The sequence below is a fragment of the Petromyzon marinus genome, unplaced genomic scaffold (assembly GCF_048934315.1).
Source record: "Petromyzon marinus isolate PM22_M1 ecotype Great Lakes invasive population unplaced genomic scaffold, UKy_Petmar_22M1.pri1.0 PM_Scaffold_11, whole genome shotgun sequence".
NCBI lineage: Eukaryota > Metazoa > Chordata > Hyperoartia > Petromyzontiformes > Petromyzontidae > Petromyzon > Petromyzon marinus.
Genome location: NW_027423069.1, coordinates 36,490 through 44,715, shown reverse-complemented (window position 1 = coordinate 44,715; position 8,226 = coordinate 36,490). Strand labels below are relative to the sequence as shown.

Here is an 8,226-nt window from a genome sequence, read left to right as displayed (position 1 = left end):
TGAAGTAGGCTCCTCTACACACACAGACTTCAAATAGTAGGCGTCAGGGTCGGGATCGAACCGACAACCTCCTGTATACCAAGTGAGGTCATTAACATCTCGTCACTGTGGCACCACAGAGTAGTGTACAGGCATTGCAAACACTCCCAGCGCGAGGCCGACTCACTACATCTCACTGAGGATCGCTCCGCTGGTTTGCAAGTGCGAGTTTGCGTTTTAAGTCGATGTTAAATATATATTTCATGGAAGCTGGTTCGTAAGTGTGGGTGGTGTCCGTAAGTGCGAGTGTTGGTAAGAGTGGATCATGTTCGAAAGTGAGGGTGGTGTTCGTAAGTGAGGTGGTGTTCGTAAGTGAGGGTGTTCGTAAGTCGAGTGGAGGGGGCCACGCCTACCTCAATGACGTTGATTCTCAGATCCCACTGTCTCTCATGCAGTAGTCCCCAGGGTCTCTGTGTGGAGAGCGGTGAAGGGGGGGACGGTGGAGAGAGTCACTACAGACTCACATCCTCACCACTAACCCACATCCCAACCAGAAACCCACCATCCTCACCACGAACCCACACACTCGCTAAGAACCCACAACACGGACCCACATTCTCACCACGGACTCACAACTCGAACTCGCATGCTCACCATGAACCCTCACTACGAATTCGCCACAGGGATACACATCCTTACTAAGAAACTACATCTTCACGACGATCCCACATCCTCACCATGGACCCACATCCTCACCAAGAACCCACGACACGGACCCACATCCTCACCAAGAACCCACGACACGGACCCACATCCTCACCAAGAACCCACGACATGGACCCACATCCTCACCAAAAACCCACAACACGGACCCACATCCTCACCAAGAACCCACAACACGGACCCACATCCTCACCAAGAACCCTCAATACGGACCCACATCCTCGCCAAGAACCCACAACACGGACCCACATTCTCACCAAGAACCCACAACACGAACCCACATCCTCACCAAAAACCCACAATATGGACCCACACACTCGCCACGAACCCACACAACTCACCTCGTCAAGATTTTTAATCGAATGGCTTCCGCAGAAGATGCTCGAAAGACGAAGATGAAGCAGCTGGAAGATTAAGAAGCAGCCTCCTTCGCACCCGTCTCGAACTCTGAGGAAGCACGTGGTGAAGTGACGTCACCAGTGACGTAACAACGTGAGCGATGTGACCACGCCTCCTGCAACCACGCCCCATTGAGTGACGTAACACGATGCGACCACGCCCACCCCTGAGCTCTTCCTCTGGGCCCTTGACCCCCATCCCACGCTTCGACTTTCGCTTCCGGGTCGGGGCTAGTGGAGGCGGCGGCGGGAAAATCTGAGCCCTAATAATGTATTAAAGCTTTCGTGACTGCATAAAATTACTCATTGTTTTTTTCGGTAAAGTCACGTATGTAGAAATACAATAAAATTATATTAAAACAAAAAACAATCACGACGTTTCGATCACAACGCAAGCAATCTTCATCAGGTGTCAAGAACAAATCATGGAGGTAAATACAACAAAAAGATGAGAGACGAGAATTTAACAAACCTGAAAAAACATTACGTGAAGCACATCCAGTCAGGCCAACAACACAGACACTTCCTGGCAGACCACGAATTTCAGAAGAGTGTTAAATTTCGTGTTCAACCTTTGGATTGCATATACCAGCATAGATAGAATGAAAAATACGAGGTACACGGTCAGTAGAAATACGTATACAAGTCCACCAAGAGGTAAGGAGGGAGGAAAGACGGACAGGGAGGCAGAGAGAGAGGGGGGGGCGGAGGGATGAACAGAAGCTTAAATAGGAAATACGGTTGGAGGGGGGGAGGCGCCAAAGCGAGAGCGGCAGCTCAAACGTCCATCTTACACATACAAAACGGCAGCTCAAAAAAGGACCACCTCTTGTAAATACAAAACGGCAGCTCAAAAAATGACCACCTCTTGTGAATACAAAACGGCAGCTCAAAAAGGGCACATCTTACACTTAATTACAACGGTAACTTCCCCGTAGAAGTGTGATAATAAAGTAATAAAGCTTTTGTGACTTCATAAAATTACTCATTGTTTTTTTGGGTAAAGTCACGTATGTAGAAATACAATAAAATTATATTAAAACAAAAAACAATCACGACGTTTCGATCACAACGCAGCGATCTTCATCAGGTGTCAAGAACAAATCATGGAGGTAAATACAACAAAAAGATGAGAGACGAGAATTCAACAAACCTGAAAAAACATTACGTGAAGCACATCCAGTCAGGCCAACAACACAGACACTTCCTGGGGGACCACGAATTTTGGAAGAGTGTTAAATTTCGTGTTCAACCTTTGGAGTGCACATACCAGCATAGAATGAAAAATACGAGTTACACGGTCAGTAGAAATACATATACAAGTCTACCAAGAGGTAAGGAGGGAGGAAAGACGGACAGGGAGGCAGAGAGAGGGGGGGGGGAGCCGGAGGGATGAACAGAAGCTTAAATAGGAAATACGGTTGGAGGGGGGGAGGGGCCAGAGCGAGAGCAACAGCTCAAACACGCACATCTTACACATACAAAACGGCAGCTCACGAAATTTAACACTTCTGAAATGTGTGGTGGGTGGGTGGATGAGCGGATGGGTGGATAAGTTGGTGGTTGGGTGAGTGGGTGAGTGTGGGCGGATGGATGAGTGGGTGAGTTGGTAGATGAGTGGGTGGGTGGATGAACGTATGGGTGGATGAGTGGGTGGGTGGGAGGGTGGATGAGCGGATGGGTGGATGAGTGTGTGGGTGGGTGGTTGGGTGAGTGGGTGAGTGTGGGTGGATGGATGAGTGGTTGAGTTGGTAGATGAGTGGGTGGGTGGATGAGTGGATGGGTGGATGAGTGTGTGGTTAGGTGAGTGGGTGAGTGTGGGTGGGTGGCTGAGTGGGTGGCTGAGTGCTCCCCTCTATCGCCCCCCCCCCTCCTCCCGCCAGGTCACCGTGCCCGCCCCCACAAGCCTCGGCAACGGCGCGCGGCGGTGGAGTGGGACAGCGACCTGGAGAACACCCCACCGCTGAGGACGCGGGGGGAGGGGCCACCCCCTCCGGCCCCGCTACACTTTCATGAGTCGTGCCACTCATGAAAGTGTAGCGACGACATTGACACACTCCTCCCGATGTGGCGCTTTATTGAAGACCCGTTCACTTGACATCGCGAACATTCCCGTGGCCACCGGTCCCTTCAAACCCACAGCTGACTCCCCCTGTCATTACCTCCCGTGGCCACCGGTCCCGTCGCACTCACAGCTGACTCCCCCTGTCATTACCTCCCGTGGCCACCGGTCTCTTCACACCCACAGCTGACTCCCCCTGTCATTTCCTCCCATGGCCACCGGTCCCTTCACACTAACAGCTGACTCCCCCTGTCATTACCTCCCGTGGCCACCGGTCCCTTCACACTCACAGCTGACTCCCCCTGTCATTACCTCCCGTGGCCACCGGTCCCTTCACACTCACAGCTGACTCCCCTGTCATTACCTCCCGTGGCCACCGGTCCCTTCACACTCACAGCTGACTCCCCTTGTCATTACCTCTCATGGCCACCGGTCCCTTCACACTCACAGCTGACTCCCCCTGTCATTACCTCCCGTGGCCACCGGTCCCTTCACTCACAGCTGACTCCCCCTGTCATTACCTCCCGTGGCCACCGGTCCCTTCACTCACAGCTGACTCCCCCTGTCATTACCTCCCGTGGCCACCGGTCCCTTCACACTCACAGCTGACTCCCCCTGTCATTACCTCCCGTGGCCACCGGTCCCTTCACTCACAGCTGACTCCCCCTGTCATTACCTCCCGTGGCCACTGGTCCACTCACACAGCTGACTCCCCCTGTCATTACCTCCCGTGGCCACTGGTCCACTCACACTCACAGCTGACTCCCCCTGTCATTTCCTCCTGTGGCCACCGGTCCCTTCACACTCACAGCTGACTCCCCCTGTCATTTCCTCCCGTGGCCACCAGTCCCTTCAAACTCACAGCTGACTCCCCCTGTCATTACCTCCCGTGGCCACCGGTCCCTTCACACTCACAGCTGACTCCCCCTGTCATTACCTCCCGTGGCCACCAGTCCCTTCACACTCACAGCTGACTCCCCCTGTCATTACCTCCCGTGGCCACCGGTCCCTTCACACTCACAGCTGACTCCCCCTGTCATTACCTCCCGTGGCCAGCGGTCCCTTCACTCACAGCTGACTCCCCCTGTCATTACCTCCCGTGGCCACCGGTCCCTTCACACTCACAGCTGACTCCCCCTGTCATTATATCCCGTGGCCACCGGTCCCTTCACACTCACAGCTGACTCCCCCTGTCATTACCTCCCGTGGCCACCGGTCCCTTCACACTCACAGCTGACTCCCCCTGTCATTACCTCCCGTGGCCACCAGTCCCTTCACACTCACAGCTGACTCCCCCTGTCATTACCTCCCGTGGCCACCGGTCCCTTCACTCACAGTTGACTCCCCCTGTCATTACCTCCCGTGGCCACCGGTCCCTTCACACTCGCAGCTGACTCCCCCTGTCATTACCTCCCGTGGCCACCGGTCCCTTCACACCCACAGCTGACTCCCCCTGTCATTACCTCCCGTGGCCACCGGTCCCTTCACACTCACAGCTGACTCCCCCTGTCATTACCTCCCATGGCCACCGGTCCCTTCACACTCACAGCTGACTCCCCCTGTCATTACCGCCTGTGGCCACCGGTCCCTTCACACTCACAGCTGACTCCCCCTGTCATTACCTCCCGTGGCCACCGGTCCCTTCGCACTCACAGCTGACTCCCCCTGTCATTACCTCCCGTGGCCACCGGTCCCTTCACACTCACAGCTGACTCCCCCTGTCATTACCTCCCGTGGCCACCGGTCCCTTCACTCACAGCTGACTCCCCTGTCATTACAAAAGTGTAGAGGTGTTAACTGCGCGCTGTTGCGTAACCTGCGTTGCCACCAGGGCGGTGCAGCATTACCCCTGGGTACAACGGTTGGGGTCAGTCGAGGTGAAACGGATCGTGGCCAGGGTTTTGGGGCGAACCAATCAGACAGTTCCACGTGGGAATGTGTGATTGGTTCTGCCTGGCCACGAAGGGGTATAAGACGGGTGACCCAACGGACCTCGTGAGTTCTCTCCCTGCACGAAGACAGAAGACTGGGCTGAAGCCTAGCTAGGACCCTGGACCAGCCTCCCAGCCCTTCTAAGGGCTAAGGCTCGGCATACCCAGTGGTCAGGACCCACCGGGCCAGCGGTGGGTCAGATAGCCTCCCCTAGGTCCTAGCCGGAGGACTAGGATAGCGGTAGACGTGTGAGTCCCGCCAAGTCCGGAGGTTGTACCTCCTTAGGTATCAAGGAGGTTAGCGGTAGACGTGTGAGTCCCGCCAGGTCCGGAGGCTGTACCTCCCTAGGGTATCGGGTGAGGGGACCGAATATCCCTCTGTGTGTTAAGCGTTGTATAAGGAAATAATACAATAAACAGTGTGCCTCCTAAAGAAGTCTGCTCGTCCTTACAACACTACAAAAGTATGGAAAAAGGTGCTTCATACCCTTTCTGGCAATAAAACAGCAGGTGTTCAAACGGCAAATATAAACCGTTTCACTACAAGGAATCAAGTTACTGTCATTAATAAAAATACGGAGCGTGTTTTTGCTTCCATGTCCACCACAAGCGTCGTGCGTGTGGTTAGTCACGATTCCCCTGCAAAGGGCCTTAGTGCGGAGTCCCGTTGTTTTATTGCCAGGAAGGGGTCAAAAACCTCTCATTTCCTCATACAGCGGTTGGGTTCACAAAGCCCCCGGGTCACGCTGTGTGGTTCCCAATGCCCGGGTTCGTAACGGCCGGGTTCATAGTGGTCGGGTTAATCACGGCCGAGGTTCGTAATGGCCGGGCTCACGGTGGCCGTGTCACGCTGTGTGGTTCATAGCGGCCTCCTACACCGCCACCTCTTCTGCCTCCACCACCACCACCTTCACCTCTTCTCTGTCGCCCACAGCACAACCTCGTTACACGTAGGAGGAGCAGGAAGACCGCAGCAGCGACGACTCAACGGATTCATCGATGCCTCCGCCGCCGCCGCCACCACCTCCTCGAAGCAAGAACCCCGCTCAGCCAAGACCTGGGCGACGAGGCGGTGGAGGAGGAGGCGGCAAGACGTCGGTCAGCGCCAGGATCGAGCGCAAGTGAAGGAATCCACGGTGGGGGTGGCAGCGTGCCACTGATCTCGTAGTGCCTGGGTTCGAGCCCTGTGTCTGAGTCTCTCTCTCTCCGAGTCTCTCTCAGAGGGGGTGTCGCTTGTTGATCTGTAGCCAAAACGTTTTGTGTTCAAATAAAATCGTCTTTAAACGTATAAACTCATGTTTTTATTTTCTTCTTCAAGCCACCGACGACAATCAACAACGGTAAGCCAAGGGACTGCACAAACAAGACAAAGATCCCCCGTGTAGCCTCTAGCAGGCTGTAGGGCCAAGTGCCGTTAGTAGTAGCAAGTAGCAGCACCTACACACAGACAATGATCCCCCGTGTAGCCTCTAGCAGGCTGTAGGGGCAAGTGCTGTTAGTAGCAAGTAGCAGCACCTACACACAGAAAAAGATCCCCCATGTAGCCTCTAGCAGGCTGAAGGGACAAGTGCTGTTAGTAGTGAGTAGCAGCACCTACATACAGACAAAGATCCCCCATGTAGCCTCTAGCAGGCTGTAGGGACAAGTGGTGTTAGTAATAGCGAGTAGCAGCAACTACACGCAGACAAAGATCCCCCGTGTAGCCTCTAGCAGGCTGTAGAGGCAAGAGCTATTTGCGAGTAGCAGCACCTATACACGGACAAAGATCCCCCGTGTAGCCTCTAGCAGGCTGTAGGGACAAGTGCTGTTAGTAGTGAGTAGCAGCACCTATACACAGACAAAGATCCCCGGTGTAGCCTCTACACACACAGTGTGCTAACCACTGCACCACCGCTCCCCACACACACACAGTGCGCTAACCACTGCACCACCGCTCCCCACACACAGTGCGCTAACCACTGCACCACCACTGCCCACACACTCACCAGACAGAGACCCACAGACTCAGCACACAGACCCACAGACTCACCACACACAGATCCACAGATTCACCACACAGAGACCCACAGACTCACCAGAGACCCACAGACTCACCACACAGAGACCCACAGACTCACCACACAGAGACCCACAGACTCACCACAGAGAGACCCACAGATTCACCACACAGAGACCCACAGACTCACCAGACAGAGACCCACAGACTCACCACACAGAGACCCACAGACTCACCACACAGAGACCCACAGACTCACCACACAGAGACGCACAGACTCACCACACAGAGACCCACAGGCTCACCACACAGAGACCCACAGACTCACCACACAGAGACCCACAGACTCACCACACAGACACCCACAGACTCACCACATAGAGACCCACAGACTCACCACACAGACCCACAGACTCACCACACAGAGACCCACAGATTCTAGATTTAAAGCTTTCGTGACTGCAAGGATCCATACTCTTTGGTTCTATTGGGTAAAGTCACATAGGTAAAATATAAAAAAACAAAAATAACGATTCGGCCACAACACAAGCGGCCTTCATCAGGTGAAGGGACGAGACTGTTTGGAGGACAGCGCTGGAGTGAAAAAAGCCACGCTCAGATCACGACCTTTAAGCTGTGTGAGAAGAAACAAAGCGCCTTGACAAAGGAATTATCATGTAATTTTGCATTGAAATGGCTGAGTGATTAGCTTGTGACTGGTCACAGAAATGGCTATGTTAAAGTTAAAGCATACACATCCGCAAAGGCACCCCTTGACAAAGGAATTAGCATAGAATTTAGCATTGAAATAGCTAAGTTAAAGTATACACATCCGCAGAGGCACCCCTTGACAAAAGAATTAGCATAGAATTTAGCATTGAAATAGCTGAGTGATTAGCTTGTAACTGGTCACAGAAATAGCTATGTTAAAGTCAGAGCATATACATTCACCGAGGCACCTAGTACAAATCACACAGGAGAATTTAGCGAAACACAACCACGCTCAGACCGCGGACCTTTAAGCTGTGTGCGAGCAAAAAAGGTGTCCTGACAAAGAAATTAGCATAAACATTAGCATTTGATTGGCCGATTATAGAAAAGAGGTGGTGTACGTGCCGGTGGACTTGCCGTTTGGCG

At 53.4% G+C, this 8,226-nt stretch overlaps 1 long non-coding RNA gene across 1 annotated transcript; it reads left to right on the top strand.

Moving 5' to 3' along the window:
* The first annotated feature begins 3,298 nt into the window (after window positions 1–3,298).
* Window positions 3,299–6,385, top strand: LOC142922585 (uncharacterized). The gene is made up of 2 exons (XR_012940179.1): window positions 3,299–5,557; window positions 6,028–6,385. It is a non-coding gene; the product is annotated as an uncharacterized LOC142922585 (long non-coding RNA).
* Window positions 6,386–8,226: the final 1,841 nt, after the last annotated feature.